The sequence below is a fragment of the Apteryx mantelli genome, chromosome 3 (genome assembly GCF_036417845.1).
Source record: "Apteryx mantelli isolate bAptMan1 chromosome 3, bAptMan1.hap1, whole genome shotgun sequence".
Lineage (NCBI taxonomy): Eukaryota > Metazoa > Chordata > Aves > Apterygiformes > Apterygidae > Apteryx > Apteryx mantelli.
The window spans coordinates 58,233,100-58,257,481 of record NC_089980.1 but is presented as its reverse complement, the minus strand read 5'-3'; the positions used below and the strand labels follow the sequence as shown (position 1 = coordinate 58,257,481).

Sequence of the window (24,382 nt, the reverse complement as noted above, 5' to 3'; positions counted from 1 at the left end):
AAAATATTTTGTTGGAGAATTTTGCAGGTAGGGATGTTTATGAAAGCAAGTACAAGAGAAGAGTTAGACCCAGCGTGGGTGGGTGCTGCATAAACAGAGCTTTCACATTGGAACGATAACCTCCAGCTTCTTTACAGTTTTGTCCATTCCAGTCAAGCAGGGGATCTCAAGTGTGGTTTTGTTCTTGGAGCTTTTCAGAGGACAGCTGTAAACAGAACATAACTGTATTGCAGCCTGTACTGCCTTTGCAACATGCAGAGAGGTTTAGCGGAGATAAATACGAGAGCACCAAAACTCTCTTCAGCTGTGATTTGCTCCAGACTGGATCCCAGGCAAGAAAATGAGAGAATCTGGAGTATAAACTCTGCTATTTACAGTAACCCAGGGTCTCTGCACTCACATATATTAAAAAAAACCAAAAACAGTGGTAACAGTTTCATCATAAAACCAGCTGTAATCTAGAAAAATATTTCTAACACTTTCAATGTCTGAAGCAAACCATAAAAGCTTCAAGTAGGGTCTAATTAATGCAGATGTGCTCCTGAGAATCTATCTACTGCTTAATCTCTTCTGATAAACTAGAGCCTCCACTGCATTCATTTTCAAATTCCTTGTTGTATTAGTCTGCACTTTCCCAATAGGCTTCTGTCTGTTTTTCTACTCCTATCCACTTGTCTTTCCTAGTAATAATTCATAGCTCTAGCATCTGTAAGCTCCACAGACACGGTATTTACTCTCTTTTTATTCAGCAGCAAAGTAAAGTTTTACCTCTTAAAATAGGTCTTCAATTTCTATATTGTCCCTGTTTACCATTTCTTCTTTGACAAGAAAACCTATAAAGTTTGTCTGCAAAATGAAATGAGTAAGTTGCAATAGAGGGATACATTTCTTGGATTTTTTTTGTTCTCATTTATTCTATAACTCTGAAAAAGTAATTATTCAGCATGTGGTAAGTAAGAGCAGCATCTATTTTTTTAAAACAAAATCATATGCCGTTGTGAATTGAGTTACTTTTTCAGTGACAGCCAGAGACTTCAGAAATGGAAAATTGTTCAGAATATTACTACTACACTTCTAGAATAATAGATTTCTAATAATAATCTTATTAGAAATAATAAATGCTTGAACAATTATAAGGCAAAAAGAAACCTCAGTTTAAAAAATTGTCTAAAGGACTACAGTTTCAAGTCTGCAAATATGACTGTTAATACACTTTTCTTGACTTCCACCCAATGGCTCATTATTTTTTAATTCTGACAGGGTCACATGGAATATCAGCATGTTTTTCTAAGTTTGAACTGTGGTCTTAAACAAGTTGCATTCAAAATGTCTCTAACCACAAAATCATGTTCTATGACTTGTATCAAAGCTAGTCAGATTTAGAAAACCTCTAGCTTGAATGTGTAAAAGAGAACAAAACAACACAGAAAGAATGTTGTAAATTTGCCTGCTGAAGGAGAACTGAAAATCAGAATGACCAACATTTGGTTCCTATGCAAGAAACGAGTACTATGAACATATTAGATTACTTAATACTGCAAACTGGCTTTGCACAGAAAGCTGTGTAAATAAGAAAGCATGTTCTTCTGTATAAGCATGTCTATTTATAAACAAAGAATATAATCATGCATAAAATTTATGCCTCTTAAAAGCACAGCATCCTGTACATGCAGATAAGCAAGCTGTAAGGCATGACACCTAAGGAATGCTGATACTTGGCTTTTTCTTCCTCACTGCTTTCATGATGTTGCAGTCAGGTCTACACTCCTCTAGCAGGGCCTGCTTGGCCTTCCATGAGATCTGATGGTCAGATCTCTGTTAGTAATATCCAGCCCAGCATTTGCCTTTTAAACAAATTCTCCATTTAGTTTTACTTCATACACACATGCATAAAATTTCCTTTTGCCACAAAGATGACTCTGCAGCAACAGTTCTGTCTGTACCGTATATACAGGCTATGTACATAAAGCGGAAGGTAAAAAGCCTGCAGTATCAACTCCTCCTAGAGCTCGTGGTTGTTGTAGCACCTTGGGATACCAAGGCAAGCATCTGTGTTCATTGCTGTTTTAATATGCCAAGCCACCTTCTTCTGAATAGAGGCATGCAGGCTCTACAGAGCTGATCAATTTTCTGTCCTGAAAGGAGTTGAGTGGGTGCTGAGAAAATCTAGCACCTCTTCAATACGTATAATGACATGTTGTACAGGCTTCCTGGAGCACATGCAATGGTGGCTGCAGTTAATTCCTGTCCAGGAGCAATGGAGAAACCTAGCAAACAACTATCTAGATGCAGAGCCCTGCTCGGATTGCTAAGGGAGAACTGCAACATTTTTGTAGATGGTTGGTCTTAAACTGTCTGCATCATACTTATGTTGTGTTAATCAGTTCTCTGGGTTTCTGCAAGTTATCTGATGGTTTTTCCTTCTTGTCAAGTCTAACATGGTTTCTGTACTTCTCTCCCATTTTTTCTGAAGCACTCAATTTGGTTATAGATGGAAAAAAGTACATGGTTGGGTAGCATGGGCATTTCCAGTGACATTTCAATCTCTCATGTGCCTGACTGATGCAGCTTCTCACACGTTCACATGTTGGGTCCAGAATATCAGACTGCGTTCTCCCTCCTTATGGAATGGTTCAGGGGAAATTTAACTAACAACTTTTCAGCTATTGCAGGACCTAAAACATGAGCAGTGTCTTCCATCTCCTGTTCTCATGGCAAGTTATATTTGTGTTTCTTAGTCCTTTGAATAGGTCTAAAGTTTATTACAGGTTATAGGATTGCAACCCTGGACTTCAGGAGAGCAAACTTTGGCCTCTTCAGGGACCTACTTGAAGGAATCCCATGGGTTAGGGCCCTAGAAGGAAGGGCATTCAAGAGAGCTGGTTAATATTCAAGCATCACTTCCTTCAGGCTCAAGATAGGTGCATCCCTACGAGTAGGAAGTCAAGCAAAGGGGGCAGCAGACCTGTGCGGATGAGCAAGGAGCTCCTGGCAAAACTCAACCAGAAGAAGGAAGTATACAGAAAGGGGAAAGGGGGACAGGCCACTTGGGAGGAATATAGGAACATTGTCAGAGTATGCAGGGATTGGGCAAGGAAGGTTAAGACCCATTTGGAATTAAATCTGGCAAGGGATGTCAAGGACAACAGAAAGGGCTTCTTCAAATACATCAGTAGCAAAAGAAAGGCTAGGGAAAATGTGGGCCCTTTGCTGAATGGGGTGGGTGCCCTGGTGATGAAGGATGCAGAGAAGGCAGAGTTACTGAATGCTGCCTTTGCTTCAGTCTTTACTGCTCAGGCCAGCCCTCAGGAACCCCAGATCCTGGAGGCAAGAGAGAAAGTCTGGAGAAAGGAAGACTTTCCCTTGGTGGAGGAGGAGTGGGTTAGAGATCATTTTGGCAAACCTGACACTCACAAATCCATGGGCCACGATGGGATGATGCACCCACAAGTGCTGAGGGAGCTGGCGGATGTTATTGCTAGGCCGCTCGCCATCATCTTTGAAAGATCGTGGAGAACAGGAGAGGTACCTGAAGACTGGAAGAAAGCCAATGTCACCCCAATCTTCAAAAAGGGCAAGAAGGAGGACCCAGGGAACTACAGGCCAGTCAGCCTCACCTGCATCCCTGGAAAGGTGATGGAGCAGCTCATCCTGGAGGCCATCTCCAAGCATGTGGAGGACAAGAAGGTGATCAGGAGTAGTCAGCATGGCTGCACCAAGGGTAAATCATGCCTAACCAATCTGATAGCCTTCTCTGATGGAATGACTGGCTGGGTAGATGAGGGGAGAGCAGTGGATGTTGTCTACCTAGACTTCAGCAAGGCTTTTGACACTGTCTCCCATAACATCCTCATAGACAAGCTCAGGAAGTGTGGGCTAGATGAGTGGAGAGTGAGGTGGATTGAGAACTGGCTGAATGGCAGAGCTCACAGGGTTGTGATCAGCGGTGCAGTCTAGTTGGAGGCCTGTAGCTAGCGGTGTCCCCCAGGGGTCAGTACTGGGTCCAGTCTTGTTCAACTTCTTCATCAATGACCTGGATGAAGGCACAGAGTGCACCCTCAGCAAGTTTGCTGACGATACAAAACTGGGAGGAGTGGCTGATACACCGGAGGGCTGTGCTGCCATTCAGAGAGACCTGGACAGGCTGGAGAGGTGGGCAGAGAGGAACCTCATGAAGTTCAGCAAAGGCAAGTGCAGGGTCCTGCACCTAGGGAGGAATAACCCCCTGTACCAGGACAGGTTGGGGGTTGACCTGCTGGAAAGCAGCTCTGCCGAGAAGGACCTGGGAGTGCTGGTGGACACCAAGTTAAGCATGAGGCAGCAATGTGCCCTTGTGGCCAAGAAGGCCAATGGCATCCTGGGGTGCATCAGGAAGAGTGTTGCCAGCAGGTCGAGGGAGGTGATTCTCCCCCTCTCCTCAGCCCTGGTGAGGCCACATCTGGAGTACTGCGTCCAGTTCTGGGCTCCCCAGTACAAGAGGGATGTGGCACTACTGGAGCAAGTCCAGCGGAGGGCTACAAAGATGATTAGGGGACTGGAGCATCTCTCTTATGAGGAAAGGCTGAGAGAGCTTGGCCTGTTTAGCCTGGAGAAGAGAAGGCTGAGAGGAGATCTTATCAATGTGTACAAGTATCTGAAGGGAGGGTGTCAAGAGGATGGGGCCAGACTCTTTTCAGTGGTGCCTAGCGACAGGACGCGAGGCAACGGGCACAAACTGGAACACAGGAAGTTCCATCTGAACATGAGAAAAAGCTTCTTCACTGTGAGGGTGACAGAGCACTGGAACAGGTTGTCCAGAGAGGTTGTGGAGTCTCCTTCTCTGGAGATATTCAAAACACGCCTGGACACGACCCTGTACAATGTGCTCTGGGTGACCCTGCTTGAGCAGGGGGGTTGGACTAGCTGATCTCCAGAGGTCCCTTCCAACCTCAACCATTCTGTGATTCTGTAATTACAGGATCAAAAGCATTTTATGGCCAGTGATGACTAAATGTCTGTGGAGAAGATGAAAGGTGCAGTGTTTTGAGCTGTCTGTTGAATGGCTATAAGAGACTACAGTGGCCTGGATTCATGGACTCTGGTGAACCCACCTACACAAACTGGGTCATGTCCAGGCTGTACAGGCCTGGAGTCTGGCATTTCCAAATTACTCCACTTTTCCTTCTTAGTGATATCCACTTAAATAATCATTTCTTTGTAATTCACTACTTCTAAAGTGAAAGCAAAGTGAGAAAAAATGAATCACAGCATCCTACTGAAACTCACTCATCAAGCCAGGTGAAATTTTTCTGAAAGCACTAGTGAGACACCTATTACTTGAGCTACTGAAAGAACTGACACCCGCTACAGGATTAGCACAGACAGGGCATGAGGCACACATGGGTTTGCATAGTTATTTAATAACTGTGGAGGAATGCTGAGATTCATGAATCCTGGAACCCATTTACAGCTCTGAAAGGGAGAATGTCAAACCAGACCCAGACTTTTCTGCTTCATTTTCCAAGGACTGCTTTCATGTCTGACTTTCCTTCGTCTGGGCTGCACATAACTGTCTCCGGATCCCAGATTCATGCTTGGCTATGCCATCTCAGGCACAGTTCTCCTAGCTCATTTTCTAAATTCTAGTCTTTCCTTCACCTCCTAGAAGCAATAAGTGAAATGATTAGGAAGTAAATGCCTAAGCTTATATCCCATCAAAATCAAGGGAATTAGTAGGAATGAATGAATTTTTCCTGCCAGATTTTTTAAAAGAGAAGTTCACCTGATAAACAGAAGCACATTTAACAGCACATCTAATTTTAAAAAGTTTAATTACTAAGAATATCCAATAATTTTTAACTATGAAAAGGTAAAAGTGAATGACAGAATCAGAGAAAATGGAGTAATATACTATTCAAGAGTCATTCTGGGCTGACCATCAGAGTTTCTGCATTAATTGTTGATAAGAAAAAGTGTTAAGAATGAATACATAAAATTTCAGACGCAGGAAATTTCCCACAACTGATACAGAACATGCCAGTTACTCAGAGGGTGACAGAGGGTCTGTATCACTGGTCTACCCGAACAAATCCAGCAGCCATCATAAGAAAGACAGGGAGCTCAGTTTGATGCAGCTAAATACAAATCTTTCATTTGTGGGAGTCCATATGGACAGCTGTCTCTGGGTTGTTCCAAACGCTCAGCTCAAAATTTTTCTTCAGAAAAGTTTAAAGTGCATAATAGAGATAGAGTGTTCCTGAGACGCTCTTTTCAATAGGTTTGGTTACAAAATGCTTCTATTAGCCAAATGATGTTAGTGTTATTAATATTAATCATATTTTTACTATGCTTAAAAAGGTATAAAACATTATATTAGGCCCTTTGCACGCACTGAATGGAAGTAGTGTCCTTGCCCATAGTTGATGCCTTCAGTACTTATTAATGGTGAAAACTGCTTTGGTTGTTTTCATTAACAACTGGTCCCTTTACCTACTGAAAATAATTAGGATCATCAAGTAAAAAGCTGAGCCTCCTGAAGCATGTGTCAGCACGAATACTATATATTCAGGAGCAGCACAACAACGAATCCTACTGATGTACAGACTATATATGAACAAATTGTTCCTTTAAATGCTATGAAATAAATTATGGTTCCCAATGTTTTCTTCTCGGGTATGGAGAAGAAAAAAAGATCTTCAAAGCACTGGGATTATGAATTCTCAGCTCACAAATCCCTCTCTCTCGCCTTCAGATTTTATTATAAACTGTTTCCAAACAAGCACATTTTAACAAGACTTAGATTCGTATCTCTTTCTGAGCATAGCAGGCAAATTACAATTAATGCAAGAGTTAGTTTTCAAGTGAAACTATTCAACATTGTCCTTGAACTTGACATAACGCCACTATCTGAAGATCAGGATTATTTTTTTTTGATGGGTGATCACATGCAGTTTCCTAAGCATTTTCCTATTACCTCCCCAACCTCAACTTTTCCTTTCCTAATAAGTGTACTTTCAGTATTTGATTCAGATTACAAACAGTGACAATTTGAGATGACAGAGTTCACTTTGGATAAAAGATTTAGCTTCTGCGAACTGTTGCTATTTTCTGCTTTGGCATGTTCTGCAAGCTTTCATGAAGGCTTTAAGCTTAAATCTCTTCTATAAGCTCTGTAAAGCTTTAATTGGCTTTTGGACCATAAAATCCCTATCATTTTTTTTCCTGGCTGCTGGATTTGCTGGCATTTAAGTCTAATTCAAGCTGCATTCTGCATTTTGTATGATTACAGCTTTTAAGCACATAGGGCTAGTCTACGATTGCCTTTGTTTTCAAATATGGAGATTAGTACAGCTTTTCCATATCAAGCAAAGAGTTGCTAAAACGCTGTTGTGTTATTTCTTCTTAGGTGGCTACATCTGCAAAACACCCTGACCCACTCTGGACAAATGGCTGTTGCTCAGTAGGTCACATGGCAAAGGTCAGGTCTGCAGGAATTATCAGCCAAACAGGTTGGAAAAAAACCCAGTGGCAATCCCGCTTGATGAATTACCTTGCCAATAGCACCGTCTGACCAATTCCATTGAATCAAAACTTTTTTGTCACCAAGACTGTGTGTATCCCCTACTGTAGACAGCTTCAATATTAATGCCATCATTAATACTAAATCTGAAAGCAAATCACAGCAAGAAGGAGAAAACTTGAATAAATATTTATCTTCAGCATACTAGAAAATGTTTTTACTCTTGCAGCACTTAGAATCTAGACTCAAGAGACTATTGAGCACATATGGGTCAGTCACGAATACCTACCTCACTGCCCCTGCTGACCGCTTCTCTCCTGGGGAGAGACCTTTAAACTGCTTCATGGAAAGACAGTAGATACCACACCTAGACTCACAGGAGACACCTCTGCACTGCTGCTTTTGCCCTTGAAGCAGCCATGTCCCACACGCATTGCCTGGCCAGTGCATTCCTTCTTCTTACATGTCCAAAGAACCACTCTGGCCTGGCAGGGAGCCTGACAGGTCCAGGGCTACAGTTGGTCTCTGACAGGTAATGAATTACCCTGACCTATGTCATCTGCCTTCTCTCTGAGCTAAGGCAAATGGGCTGCACAGGGAGCCTGTGGAGCTTCTGCTCTTTGCCAGTCAGCTTATTCACCTTGAATTCTCTATGAGCTTTCAGGCACTGCTAATAAAATTATTAGGGAAACTGCACTGAGTTTGAAAAGCAGCAGCAGCAGCTGCCGCCCAGGTATATATGCACTAGTGTGAATATGAACTGATTATCTTTGCTGCTAGAATACTTCCACTGTTGGGAATAATTAATTACATCTGCTGTTCAACACAGAAGATCACCTATTAAAAGACACCTATTAATATCTCATCAACACAGGTTTTGCTTATCACTCTATCACCTTGCTGACAGCAGATGTCTGACACTTTATAGAAAAGTTTATGGGCCTACAGATTGAAGTCTAAAGGGAAAATCCTGCTGACCAGTCATAACAGGTAATGCACAACAGCTGCTGAGAAGCACTTCCTTAAAACATTTGCCAGCCCTTGACACTGAAAGACAACAGGGCCTAGGACAGGTTCCATACTTTCAAAGCAAAGCTGCAGGACACAGGTATGCCTTTTGCACTGCAGCTTGTTTAAGCAAATCAAAGGAGCTGGCAATGCTGCATCAGCAAGGAACAGAACAGTAAAACCAAGATAAGAATGAATACAGTAAATGAAAAACGGGTAGACAAGGAAAAAGATGGCCAGCAGGGAAACTAAACAACTGAAAAAAGAGGGAGAGGAGGAAAATGACTGAAAACACCAAGGAAAGATGATTACATCTAGTTCAGCTTAAATAACTGATTTAAAATTACTTCCCTTTTAAAAAAGAATTCATCTGTTTTTTTCATAGCCTTAAATTATCTCAACAATTATCCTGCTCCCATTCTAGATAAACTTTCACAATGAAATAAGTTGAAAATGCTGTATTTTTTAAATGTTGCTATTGCTGGATAATGTTACCTCAATTTACAAAAAGAGCCTGCAGGCAAAACAGACACTAGTGAAGTGTTACTCATATCGTTACTCTCCAAATCTTCCATAAACTACTTCTGTACTTAAAATGAAGTATGTTTATTATTACTGTAGCATCAGGCACTAAAGATTATGGCTTCTTTATTTTCACAAAATACAAATCCATCCCAACAAAAACGCCCAGCCTTAAGAAAGGAAAGTAATCTTGATTTGCAACCTTTTAACAAAGCTACAGTTAACTTTTTAAATACAAGCAGAATGAACTGTTTAGGAGCCTAAATGAGGCTTCTGAATTCATATTCAGGCACCTCAATGTGAGATTTTCAAAACTGCTCAAGTGACATGGAAGCACAAGCCCCAAAGCTCCCACCAGCAGATCTTGCTGGAGAACTGTAAGCAGTCAGCTTCCTTGACATGCAGAAGTGCTGTATCTGGCATAGCATTGGTAGCTACAACTACTGCTCAGACCTTTTACTCCTCAGCTTTGCCTATACTGTTTCTGTGATAAGGATACCAATGAAGCCCTGGAACTGGATATCCCAGCTTAGACAAGAATTTTGAAATGTAACTTAGTAGAAAAAAGCCCTCTACACAATCTGAAGCTTTAGAAAGCTCTATGCAATCTGGAGCTTTCACAGTTAAGAAAGTAAACATACAGTATAGTCTTCATATACTCCAGTTTATAAAATGGAGAAAAAAATAAAGGGCTTGCAACATCCTCCTTTTTTAATTACAATTTTATCCAGCCTGTGAAAGTATTACAGGAATTCACTGGAAAAATGTAAAGGCCAATTACAAAGTCCAGACATCAGAAAGAACACATAGTGGGGCCAGAGACAGGTAATATATGAGAAGCTGGTTCCTAAGTACCAAACAGTAAATTATGAAAGTTGTACTGCCCCTGTACTTTTCTACTCCTTATCAGGAAGGGAACACTCTCAAGGAAAAACAATAACACATGTTTTCTATCTTATTCGACCATGAAAAAGGTAAAAATAGACTTAATAGATTTTTAAAAGCTAAGAAGGGTTGATGGCAGCATCAAATAGAGAGTACATTAGTTGATCAAAGCACGGCTACAGGCGTTATAGACCTCCAGCCCACCCCAACACAACTAGGGTAGGATGCACTGAGCATCAAGTAGGCAAAAACATATTTTCAGTATCAATTTTCCTTATGTATTGCAAATTTTGCTTTAATTTCTTATATATGAGAATCACTTTAAAAATCTCTATTATTTTTTTTTACACCATTTCAGCACTTGAACTGCCCCTTGGAAATGAAACCAGAGCACAGGAATCTCGCATTACTGCCCTGGACCACTAGGTACCCTTTCACTATCTGCCCTTCCCTATGCTGTGGTATAATTTTACTGTGTGATTACATACTTCTGTTTTCTGGTTCACTTGCTGTTCAGTATGCAATTTCTACACTAGGGAAGGCAGGGACAGCTGCCTAAACAGCAGCTTCATTTGTGCCATTTCACCAACCTCTTGCCGGGAAGGTTGGATGCTATTCAGCAGGCCTGTGTACTGATGGGAAAAATCAGTAATGCTAATATAGGATAGTATTCCTGTGGAAGAAGGGGCTACTGTTGATGATAATGCGAAGAAAAGCAATCAAGGCCATTCTGTTGCCTGGGATGTACAAAGAAAAGGACAGTACTGAAAGTACAGACCTGTAGACCTACTGGGTGCATCCACATTAGCACTGGAAGTGCTTTCCACTGTGGTGTAGTCAAAGCTGGAGCGGTGCACCTGGGCAAACACAGAGTGCCCCCCCCTGCAGTGTCCTCCAGCACCAGTGCTCTACACGTGTGAGGTGTGAGCCTAGGTACAGCAACTGGCACACACTTCACTGCTGGCTAAGATGCCATGAGGGCATGTGGTCCTGCAGCTCAAGCAAATTGGAGCAGGTCCTTCCCCCTTTGCACTGCATCAGTAGGTAATGTACACATCCAGCACAGGTAAGGTCACGACTGGAGTAGCTGTCAAGAACAAAGCGGACCATCTGGACAGAGTCCAGAAGAAAACAGGGAGAGCGATCAGAGATCTAGCAATGGAGAGCTACAAGGAGAAGTCAGAGATGCAAAAGGAGAAGAGACGACAGAGGTGACCATGTTAACACTTTGCCAAAACATGAAAAGCTGCTGCAAAGAGAAAGGGAACAATCATATTCGTCAATCCATAATTCCATGGTGGCTGAGATTGAAGCTTTTTTTTTTTTTTTTTTTTTTTTTTTTTTTTTTTAAGTCACAGCAAGATAGATCCAGGTTTGACATTTGTGATGAACAACTGTTCATCACTCTGACAGGTGACTACGCAACAACGGAGTGCATGGTTACAGCCCAGTTAAATGCTCAGAGGCACCAACAGTCCTCAAAGTCCAGTGAACAAGAGCTATACAACTAGCAATTTGTGCACCTGTTTCTGTAGCTGAATGATCCTTCAGCTAATGATGCCTACTTTCCATGGAGATCAGAGAGTCCAGAAGGAGGTGGACGTGTCTACCTGGAGAGAAACCTGGATTAGTAGATGTGGACTTCCATTTTAAAGTACTGCTGTTACAATTAAGTGCTGCTCTCCCCATCATCACTGAAAAGCAGCATTCTGTTTGCATTTTCTTCTGCGGTTGCCAGGCAACCAAAGAATCTTTTAAATCTGTAAATGTAGCAAATACTTTATTTTGAGACATTTTAATATTCAGCCTGATGAAGAGCTGATTCATTGGCATTTTTCTTCAGATGGGTATAATTAAGGCTCACATTGTAGCCTCTAGAGTCGGTAGTAGGTTGAAATTACAGTAGATGAGGCAACAGCAAGACAAAACACAGGTTGAGTGTTATTTGAAAGGGGAATGACACATTGCTCATACTTCATCCTCGTGCAGCACAGGCCCCTATCGCAATGCCACTTCACAGAACAGAAGAATTGGGTTGCTTAGATATACACATGTAACTTCTTGCATGCTTAAGTTAGTCTATTTCTATCTGAAAAACAAGTACAAGAGATGAAAATAAAACATAAAAGGCACATGACTGATGTAACAGCCACAAATAATTTATTTGCAAAGTATGGCATGCATGAATTCAATCCTCTTTAGTATCTCTCAATGTCCTTTGAAAAAAACAACAGACAAGTCCAATTAATAAACAAGCAGCCATATATTTATATCACCACATGACAACATGTAGACGATTGTGTGCATTGTTATGCACTATTAATGATATAATCTGCAATACATTAACTAATGTATCTCCACTGTGACTTGTACTAAAAGTACCAGCAGATGTTTTGTGACAATCTTGCTGCAATGATTTAAGATTTTGCTACTTCCAATTGTTTCTTTTTTTCACTTTGCTGGAGGTACCTGCCCTACAGCCAAGCATATAGAAGAGAACGCATACTTACCTCTCAGTAACTCTGATGCAATGTTTTCGTTTTAAGCAGCGTAGCCAGTGACACCAGGTTTGAGCTAAGACACTGCACTGTGAATGGGACCCTGCCAAATTTGCCATAGGGTATATGGCTGAGTGACAACATCCAAAACCTCTGCACAAGGTATGTCAGAAAATGTCTGTCCAGGCCTTAAACTTCCCACAGTTGCTCACAGAAGTTGCACACAAGTCACTGGTTTGAAAGGGTGGATGGAAGAAATAGAAGTACTGTTTTTGTTTGTTTGTCTAAAAAAAAAAAAAAAAAAGCCTTTAAGCAATCACTGCTTCCCTCAGGGGTATCAGGCATTTAGCTGATCAATTTGTGTTTATTCAGTGCTTTTGAAAACCCCTTTCTGCACATTCAAAGTTCTCAGTGTTGTCTACTCCGCAGACTAATGGGAATTCTACCACTGACATTTATGGGAACAAAACTAGGTCAAGGCAAAAAGCTTTAAGAAACATTATTCTCCCTTTTATTTTTAAGCCTTCCAAAAAGATGCTGGACACCGAAGCTTCTTGACATCTTTCCTGTGATGTTGTTTAGAACATCAGGACTTCTTCACACAATTGCTTTTATTAAACAAAGCCCACATTCATGCATTATTAAGTCAGATTCATACTGTCCAGAGAAAAAGCAAGAAAAACAATTGTTTCAAAACATCTGATATGAGGAAAAAAAGGAAAAAGCTGTTAAGACTTCAGTATGTGACCTCATTAACCTACAAGACACATTAGCACAACAAAACCTTAAAATCAAATGAAGATTTATGCTGCTAACCTTGAGCTAAAGAGAAGCAAATGGAGTAAGATTACAGCAAGAATACTCATCAAAATGATTTCCAAACAGATTTCAAAAATAAAAAAATCTAACTCCCCCAACAAATATTAAAATTAAAAAAAGGTTCATGTAATGATTGTACTAAAAACAGTAGTCATTTTATTAGTGATCTCAGGTGATCTAAGAACTTTCCACTACTGTATTTCATTCTAATGAGAGCTATCCAAAACACAGCTTCTCCTTTAAAATAAAGTTGGTATTTTACAACATAACTACAAGATAAGCTTTGACATAGCATTAAAAACTAAAGATACTGATCAGTATCATTGCCATTACATTTCAGTTAAAAACTGAGCATTGTTTTTAATTATTCTTTTTCAGAAAGCGGGAAAATCTACTTAAAACAGACATTTCTTCAAAAAGAAAAAAAAATAAACACTTGACCACATTCTTTACTTTCTTAAGAAAAGTGACTTTGGATGAAACTCACAAGCTTTGAGGTTATGACCACTAGAAAACTTTCATATCTTACAGTAACTGTACTGCCTAGAGAATAAAACTTAACACCCTTCTCTTTGTCCCTTGTCATATCAACCCAAAACTGGAATACCAATAATGTCAATAATGTTGTTATAGTATGATGGTATAAGCAAACATGTTTATAGGTGTGGGAAAAAAAAGGAAACAAAGATAAGCTTTCAGGCACATAAGATCATCTTTATATCTCAAATAAAAGCAACAACTCCAAGCCAAATGCAGATTAACTGTTGTGAGTTCCTAGTTTAGGTTAATTGGTTAGCTAATGGTTGGTGCTGGTGGAGCAGAGGACAATATTCACAGATGAGGCTGATGTAGTTATGAGTGGTTATGAGGAGACAGCGACCATGATTGTTCCTAGAGTCTAGAGTACTACCAGGTTAGTTGGGATAGAGTTTGAGGAAAAGTATAATGTGCCCTCTCTTTGTTTTAGTCCAGTGTTCAGAAGAGACATGGAGTTAGGTCCCAGACTTATTTCAGCGTCCCCTGACATATTTCAGTGTCTCCAGTCCACTCACCTCCTGTTTTTCACAGGAATCTTTGGTCTGAATCATTTTGCACACAGTGAAAAGGGACAGATCTAAAACCTAAACAAGATCAAACAAAAAATGACTCCTTGGGGCTTTTGTCTTTTATGCCCCTAGCTGCACACAGAGGTGAAACAGATTGAGAGAGCAACAGAAAGAACAGCACCTACTCCTGGAATAGGATCACATTTTTCAGGTCTTCGTGACAACACTAAGCACTTTTCTAAGTCTCCCCTTTCACTATGCTAGATAGGAAACTGCCTTTTGGCACATGGGGCCAAACTCTCAGATGCAGCTGGCAGGAGAGAGGTCTCCTGGTTTTCATAAGGGTAGATACCCAGGTCCTGCCCCACATGGCAAAAGCCAAGGCATGTACTGTGCCACTCTTCTTCCCCCAACCCTTGAGAGAAGGATCACCACAAATAAAAGTCAGCTGTGCTGCCTCTAGCAGTTTCCTTCACATGTTTTCCATGGCATGGAACCTTGGCCTTTGCATAGCAGAGCTCTAGTATATTATACTGCAATATTTACAGGTCTCATTTACTGCAAAAATGACTTTATTTTTAGTTAGGAAGTCAGCTAAAGTAATAGGTAACCTCTGCAAGGTTGTGCTAAGAGTAACAGACCTTCTGGTCTCAACCTCCAGACAAAGAGGTATGCCATCAGTCATGATTATGGGCAAAAAGTCATTATTCATTAAATTAAACGGCCTGGAAAACAAAGCAAGCTTGGCCATTTGCAGCAAATGTCCTGGGAGGCTTGCTCTTTCTCTGAGTTGCTCAGGCTTTCAATGCCCTTGATCCATTTGCTTTGTGTCAGCCCATGCCACCTGTATATGAATTTCTTCTAGCTTCTACTCTTCACATTGTCTTTTAATAACTTCTAATACCCTGCAGAAAGGCAAAACTTATTCATATGCCTGCAAACAGTGCAGGATCTATTTTTTAAACATGACACTGGTAGCACACATCAACTCCTCCTAAAGACAGTTACCTGCGCAATGCAGGGCTCAATAGCTCCATTACAAATGATGCAATCACTGCCAGCAGACCAAAGACACAGTTCCAGCAAGACCTCCTGAAACTTTTCCTTGCAATAGGTGTGATACTTCACAGGCAGAAAAGCACATCCAATCTGCTCCTGAAAGTGTTTCTCTTAGGCAAAACTAATTCTGATAGTCCAGGTGGAAAACAGCAGGATGGTCCGTTGACTACTTCCAGGGATCTGAATGCTAAACTAAGAGAACATCAGCATTGTATTTTTGTCCTTTCCTCTATTATTTCTTAGTCAAGCTAAATAAATTTTTTAAACCAATACTCAGTTCTGCTAGTCGTTACTCATAAGCTGGTCCCCTCAGCCACCTAACAAACATATTTTTCCCCTTGAGTTCCCTCCTGTTAGATAATATATTAAAGAAATGGTGTCCAGAAACAAAGTAGGTTAAGTTCAATTCTATCATTGCATCAATTGCCTTTGCTCCAGGATGGGCTGATGACGCATAAACAGTCAGGCTTTTTTATATCCTATTGTAAATTTATGTCTACAATATTTTTTCCCACTCTCAGGCAACCTTCATTACTGTTGCATCTCAGATTTTTCCTCTCTCTACCAAGTATCTGCGTCGAAAAGTCACTTTTCCGAAGCTGTATCAAGCAAAAGTCTCACAGATCTGGGTCCAACCTGGCATTTTTCCAATCTCAACTGATTTTTTTCTGCCCATATTTCAAAATGTTTTAGGTCCTTTTATATTACTTCATTGTCCCTACTAATGTTCTATAAAATTAGTGTTAAATGTAGAACTGTACCAGCAATATATTACTTGCTCCAGTGAATCTTCTCTCCATGTATTCAGAGATGCTGTGCTAAGTTCAGTTTGACAAAAAGATAATATTTATTTTAAGTCAGAATTTCATATCCTTTGATAATATGTCAACAAGAGAACAACTAAAGAGCTTTTGCAGAAAGTGCTAATTTAAAACTTAGGATGTTGCAGCATTAATTGTTATCTGTTACCCAGTTACGACATCACCTTCACAGGTACTGACGATTGTAGAACAGGATCAAAAGCCCCCCAGCTCAATTTCAGCAAAACCAAATTTGGCAACCAGTAATGTGGTTGCACCACAGACCTACATCCTCTACATCCCCCTGACCGCTTCATAATAAAAATATTGTAAACTATGCAAAAGAAGTGACTCTTTACACTGTTTACAAGTAGATAATTTAATCAGTTCTAAACCTTGATTACAAAAGCTCTGCACAGTATTTTGGGTTGGCATCTGAGAAACCTTCAAATAAAAGATGACATTAAAACCTGAACCTACCTTGTAAAGAGTAACCCTGCCGGGAAAGCATAATGGTATCAATACTCCTAAGCAGCACAGAAATAATTTAGAATTCAGCACTTGACATGCAGGTCAGCCCTTCTGGTTGCATGAATAGCACAGATGTAATGAGACCAAAGATTAACAATAACATCCTCCAGTCAGATGCAGTCTCTGAGGAAAAGCCTGTAAGACAGGAGCAGGAAGACTGCAGCAGAGGAGTGTCAGAAATGCATATTTAAGATCCATTAGAATGAAGAGGACATATACAGGTACATACGAGTTTTCCTGAAAATGGCAGCTTTAGGCACATACCTAAGTGCTTCCACAAAAAAAGACTCTATGTATATAACATAACTTTGGCTGCAGGACAAAAGACAGACACAAATGATCTAGTAGGCCCTAACTTTGAAGAAATGAAAGGATATGAAAAATGAAGAAATAAGTCTAGTCTAAGAGAAAAGCAAGGAAAGCGATAGATAGGAACTTTCAGGCAAAACTCTAAAAGAAAGTTTATTTTATTTTTTTTTCAGTAATTCAGTAGATCATCTAAAAAGTCCAATAGAATTACAGATGATCTCGGCTTTCCCTGTTAATTTAGAAAGGAACATACATCCTAAGTCCCACATGCACCTAATAAAAATGAAATTACCAATGCTTTTCGTAAGAAGAAAATGTGTGGATGCAGACAAACAGAAGGTGCAAGAAAATATAAAATATAGCAACAGAGCAGAAATATTAAAAAAGGGAAAAGGAACAAAACCAATGTCAGAAAACATACATTCACTGTAAATTTATTGTAGTAACCAAGCGGGCAAAAAGCAAAGAATTTAACGAGCAAGTATAGCAGTTAACTAGATACACTGTTCTATTATATTTTTCTTTTCTTATGGAATCAAATAATGTCACAATGTATATTAGAGCAGTATGGAAAAGTTGAAGGAAAGCCCAGACAGAGCCAGGATGAAATAAGATATTTAACTCAAAAAAACAGCACTGAAATTTATCTGCACTTACCCATAGAACTCCTCTTACAAAAGAAAGAAAAAAAAAAGTCTGCACGGTTTAGCCTGAAAGGAAAACATTTTCTGGTACTGAAAAAGGAAAATGGTAGAAAGGTGACTAACAGCAGAAAGCAAACAAAAAAAATGTTGCTCTTTTATTCCTTCTTTACAAAGAATGAAGAATGCTTGGAAGGAGGTGTTACTCAAACAGAAGATCATGAAGGGTGTTTCTCCTCATTTCTTACATTAAATATAGCTCTTAACTCTTCAGGTTTTGTTGGATAACTGAAAAATAATGAGAGCATGAAATTATGATAGAATAAAGCACAGTTGCTTCTGAGTTCTGCAGCTTCTCCATAAAGAGAAAGAGGATGCTGAATCCGGTTATTTAAAACTCTTTGTTTACTTTTCATTTCTGCTTAAACCTATTTAATATGGACTCAGGACAACAGATGGGAAAATCTCTCACTGTGAATGAATTTTTTCAGGACTTCAGAGAGTCATTCAACAGAAGCAACCTGCCTTAGTCTTCCTCAGCATTCTTAGATAAAGAGGAAGACAAAAAAACAAATTAAAAAAACTCAAAGATTTTTGAAAAAGGAACAGAAAATAAAACAAAAGAAACACTGAGAAGATTTCTTTTTGAGATGGAGAGCTTATGAAGATTGGAAGGTATACAGGCAAAACCTATTTTTCCTTGGACTTCACTGTTAACTCTCAAATCCAGTAATTTTCACTCGTGGAAGATCAGAGGCATAAGGACCAGTAATCAAGAGGAGGGAAATTACTTAAAGTTATTGAAGAACTGCAGTTTAAAACAGGAAGCAGAAGACTATAGTTTTAATGATCAGAGCTTATGAACTGCCACAGAGGGTGAGGCTAGAGGTTGACAGGGTGACCCACCTGCAGCGTTCCCCACTGTTGGCTCCTGATGGGGGCTGCCCTGAATCTGGCAACCTTCTTCTCTCTCAAGGCCCTGGCAGACAAGGGCTTAGCCACCACCACCCGTAGCCCTTAGGAGCTCCTTTTACCAGCTATGCCCTGTGGGCCTGCCTGGGCATCATCCACTCTCCTCTTTAGCAGGCTGCATGAACTCCAGCCCACTCCCTCTGAACTGCTCTTCAGAAACACCTGTACAATGCTGTGCTTTGCTCATGCCATTTCCTTTCCTTCTGTTCTGCCCAGACACTAGCCAACAGGAGCTCTGGGTGTCAGGAGGCAGCCTGTGCAAGACGGAAACAGGCAGCACGTACTCTGAGCTAACTGCACAGACATGGGGCAGGAGGATGGGAACTGAAAAACCCTCTGCAGAGCAGTGGCCACTGCCATGTTCACAGCAGAGCTGATGGGAGCTCTGAGCGAAGCCCTTTCTGTGGCAAGAGGGAGCCCTTGGTGCACATGCACTTCAACCACACAAGGCTGCCACCCCTCTGCCAGCTCCTCCACAATCTCTTGACATCCTAGCTGTACTTTTCCTCTTACCTTTTTAAATATCCCCCTGCACCACAGGGCAGCATTGCCCCGGTCCTTGGCTGCCTTCAGGGAGTGGTGGGGGTGCTTCACCCAGGTTTCCCCTCCTGCTCCCTCTCTCCACATTTTTGACTCCTTGACTTCCAGACTTTCTCCTTTCAGTTTTGTGTCCTTTTTCTGGAGGGGGAGAGGAAGGGGATTCATTTGCTATGGCACAGCTGACATTTGCCCCTAATGGGGAGTACCAGTATGATCAGTGACCAACTACAGATGCTTATTGGAAAGTATGGGAAACAGGAGCAGAACGACCACTCCCCTCATATATGCTTCAGTAATTAGACATCAAGGGACTTTACCAGCCAGAGGCTGCATCAAGGCTGTCACTAGCAATAGACCTGTTCTCCATAAATGCTTCGTTCCTTTTCCAGCACGCCCTGTTCCTTTTTAGCTTCCGCATATCCTGGGGCAGTGAGTTCTATAATCTTATTACAAGAGTGCAGAAAATAAACAAATTTAAAAAAAGCCCAAACAATTTCTTTATGGTTGTTTGAAGATTAGTGCCTGATCATTTCACTGAGCACCTTCTAATTCTTCCCTTGTGAAAAAGACCAGCTAACATATCTTCTCTATAGACTTCTAACTCTCTCCATAAAATTCTTCTCACATTGTTTTATGTTAATCTAACTAGTTTCTCCCCAGATGAAAGCTGCATTATAGCAGCTAAATGAATATATAAATCAAAAAATATAATTAAAAATAAATATTTTTAATTACTTTTTAAAAATAAAATTAAACCTAAGATGCCCTTCACAGTAAATTCGCTGATTTTTTAACAAGTTATAGTATATAGATATACACAGTCATTTAAGCAGTGATGTAAATTACTCAGATTCTTAGGTAGTAAAACAGAGTTGCTGCTTGACACTTATGATGATTAACCTTTTATATGTTATGGTTTTATTATGCTGTTTGTGGATGAAAACTGCAATTTGATTTAGAAGTTGAAAAATTGGCACAAACTTTTGATGTTATTTTTAATTAAAATATCCTAAGTGAAGTGGATTCTTAGGCTCAAAAAGCTAGTTTGTCATAACATTTCTTGAATTTTAAAATAGTTCACTCGACACAGAAATTTATTTCTCATAATAAACTGAACTATAGTAATGGACTGTGTCCAGTCATTGTGTCATTCAAGAGTCTAGAGCTACCAGATCCTTAAAATCACACACTGCATCATCATTCATAGACTGAAAAAGAGACTTTTCTAATTTCAGAGCTTACAATCTGCTCTTCAAATTCTAAATTTACTCATTTAATTTATTACATCTAAAGAAAATTTTTTCTGCTCCCCCACAAAAGCCTACAAATACAAAAAGTGGGCTCAGCCATGCAACAAACTTCAGTCCCAGGTAATTAGCCAGGGACTTCCAACTCCGTCATGATCTGACATTCTTAAAACTGAAGCAGCAAACAAAGCTGTTCTAATATTACATTTAAAAAATTCACTTAGAATTATTTGACTAGATTATAGTGTACTTATGCATAAAGTCCCTTAAGTTTTCATAATGAAACTTTACTTATATCTAAGTAAAGGCCTTTCTGAAAATACTTTAAATAATGAAAGATATATATTTATTTATTTATTTGAAGAAAGAAAACACTTATTTCAATTTACTGTGTCCATCAGTGATGATCCTAAGACTCAGGCAAGAACCTACAGTACTGAAGCTGGAGTTGAGGAATGATTCAATTTAGTTTAAGAAAATGAGATGACTCAGCAGACTTTCAAAGGCGTAAGAGAGAAGTGCAACATACAGTCCCCTTGAAAACAAGGGGAATGTCAGGACTGCTTTAGGCTTTTGAAAAATCTCATCCTTTTTCTAAAAGGGGGCAAATATAATGCAGTGTTGTTAATCAGACAATCTTGTTAGTTTCCCTGGAATCTCCCAGCCTAAGTCAGAATGCCTCTGAATTGAAGCACAATTTCATCACTACAAAACTCTCTTAAATTGCCTCAATAGAGGTAGAAAGACCAAAGTCTTGGAACACGCAAGAAGAAAAAGCAGTTTCAACCATATCATACAGTGGATAGTTAAACCTGACATACAACAAGAGATGCCTTCCTCTCAGATGCCATCATACTGCAGAAGCATGAACACCAAGAAAAGGAATCCTCCTAGAAGTTCATTCTAGGCCCCATGTGCTCCCTTCTCTGTGCAATGCATAAAGGAAAAAAATCATGGGAAAAATCACACAGGAGAGAGATATCACTAGCAATAACCAGAGACAGAAGATCCCATTACTCAAACTGTTTACTTCCCCTGTTCAGTTGCCTCTGTTTCCTGCACACACCTGTTCACAGGCTAGCTGATCATGTGTTAAGAAAAAATATTGCCAAGAACAGCAAGGAGCCAAGGAGAAGTCATCACACAAAATGTAGTTCCCTTCCTCTTCAACTTACATTCATGGAGAATACAGAGATGACTTTAGTTTGCTTATAAAAATCAGACTATTGTCTATCCTATCACCAGCCACTTCATATCTCAGAATGCACAAGACTTGAAGTTATTGAATTATTTTCCTGCAGTATACGCTTCCATACTGGGAAAGAACATAGATAATCAAATACTTGTTAATTAATACATCATCCCTCCAAACGCATTAGCCACCTTGGAATCACAGAAACAAAACACAGAAATTTGTAAGAGATCCAGGTTGCACAGCAGTGTGCAGGTGAAAGACCCAGGCTTCACATCTATTTGAGATCACTCACGTGACAAAGTAATCAGGTCTCTCCCCATGCTCTCATGTAAGGTCCATAACTACCCAGCAGGACAAAGATGAAAAGAGAATAGTATTCTACAGCTAGTCATTATGTAACAAACTTCTGTAGCAAATCAAAACACCCAACCTCATATTTATACAGGTTATAAACAGGAAAGTTCTCTTGAGTACCTTTTTCTGTTAAAGAAGATAAAAACATTTATGCAACTACTACAGATGTCTTTTTTCCAGCAAAATCAGCAGAATCCAGAATGCTTTGTCTGACACTGAGTTAGCAACTATTAAATATTAAACCACACACAGTCCCTCCTTTCCAGCCACATTCTGGTGATATGAAAGCATAGCTTGGACCCAGAAAAGCAGAAAATGCATATGTGAGGATGAAATGAGTTCCTTACATTACTTCACAGTAGAATTATTAGAGTTCACCATACATACTACTTGGAAACCCACTGGAGAGCTCATTCACAACAGTGTGAGATAAAAATGACTTCAGCTTGTTGAACTAATTATCTTACCTGGTCCAGACAGGGGTAAGCCATTAGACTGTTTCTGAGTAAAAGCCTGGCAGGTTTGATATGACTTTTGCAAGAATAATGAATGTCCATTGGGCCCTGTCTAGCCTTAGTTCAGAGGTTTACATAGTCACAAATCAAGGGGCAGAAGGTAAGATCAAAATCAGTTGTTTTCCACTGTTTAACACCTGAAAAATAGGGCGCTTAAATGTAGCGAACATCCTAAAAAAAGTCTCACATCCCTATTCCTTAAACATACCTTTTGCACCTCAGTTTATCTGTTCAATCACTAACTGAACCAGCTAATACACTTGCATGTTTAGGTACACCAATCATTCACTCATATTTACATCATTGTTATATTAATAGGGACATTAAAGTCACCTTTATCAGATCTTGATCTTACAGGTATCTTATCAAGTATTCTGTTGCAGGAACAGTTTAATGAATCACAAACATCTTATTTTTGCTTTCCTTTGCAATCCACAAAACAGTAACAGTATACCCTTTCTAAATAACACTTAGAAAGAAACTGTTACAGAAACTAAGAGTTTCTATATATCAGCATGCACACGCTATAGGTTATTGATAATCATTTAAGCTTTCCAGGACTATTTTTTCTCTGCTTGCATTGCTGCATACCTAAAAAAAACACAAGTTCAGCACAGGCCTGAGTACTTAGGCATTCAAGAATGCACTGCTACTGTACCATAGTGAAGTGTCACAGTCTTTATTCTGGCCTCCAATTGTCTGCACAAAAACACAGGAAGAGTAGCATATAAGACAAATTATGAGGTAAACTTAGCTGATTACACCCTCTGAAATACAATCCCATTCAACTGTAAACTTGAGAGACTTAAAGATCTAGAAGTTGACTGTTACATGGGCTATTTTACTATCTAATTATATGTTTAAACTTTTGAATTAGCTTTGCTGTACTACATTTTTTTGAATAAATTTAAGAAGGGCGTTATTTTCCCTTATCAATTCAATTCCTTAACCAGTTCAACAGAATACAATAAGAGACAGATCCTACCATGAGAATAGTAGGATTTATCCCCACCATCTCTTGCTGTCGTGTCTTCGTTTATAACCTTCAGTAAGTCCTTCCAGAGCTGTTCTTTCCCTCTTGCACGAAGTACTGGTGGTGCATGTCCTTGCACCAAGCCCAGTATCCCAGGACAGGAAGAATATGCCAGAATAGGAAGTATACTTCACCTGCCCAGTAGCCCTCTGGGGCAGTTTCCTGAGCTATCCCTAAAGTCACTTAGACAGGCATGTGGCAACTCAGGCTGAGCATGAAAAATGGCTCAATTGCAGGAGAGAGTCAGAAGGCCCCGAACACCCCACCTGTCCTGTGACTTCATTTGTGAGGTGAACAACAAAAATTTATTACAAAACTCTGTGCTTTGACCTTCCTTTTATGACAAAGCTGAATAAAGTATCTTTTTCTGCTGAAAAACAAGCTTAGTAAATGCAGCAGAGTTCCTGTGCGTTCATGGTAGCCGTCAGTAGGGACTTCTCTGGCTATTCCCAAAGTCACAGAGACAGGCATGGGGCAACTTGGGTCCAACATGAAAAGGGAGGAGTGGGAGAAAGTTACAAGGTCCTTTGCAAGGTAATACAACATTTTCTATGTTTTCCAGAATATAACAACAAAATATTCTTGACCTGATAGCACTATCAACCTAATGAATAAACTATATGCTTGTTTTGTAAGGCAGTTCTTTTAAATTCCTATTGTATTATACGTGTACATAAAGACAAGCCTACTACAAAACTTGTTGTTGAGATCCCCATCAGTTAAAAAGCATTAGGGACGCTACTGTATGGTACTGTGGCAAATCACAGAGATTGACCAGCGTAGACATAAACTAGTGAGAGAGGACCTGAGGGTGCTGTAGTCCTTCCACTAACAACAACTAGTGTGGCACAGCTCCTCCCATGTTGTTTAACTGGGTTGCAGCTGTGCAGCCTCCTGGTGTCAGACAGGG

General features: G+C 40.0%; 1 protein-coding gene across 3 annotated transcripts in view; it reads right to left on the bottom strand.

Moving 5' to 3' along the window:
* SLC35F3 (solute carrier family 35 member F3) overlaps positions 1-24,382 on the bottom strand; it is a 193,385-nt gene that overhangs the window by 149,415 nt on the left and 19,588 nt on the right. The window contains exon 1 of one of the 3 annotated variants that reach the window (XM_013945479.2): positions 12,424-12,453. The exons of the other annotated variants lie outside the window; for them this stretch is intronic. The gene's annotated coding sequence lies outside the window, so the exon portion shown is untranslated. Of the gene's footprint in view, positions 1-12,423; positions 12,454-24,382 lie in introns of those variants that run through there. 3 annotated transcript variants of the gene reach the window in all.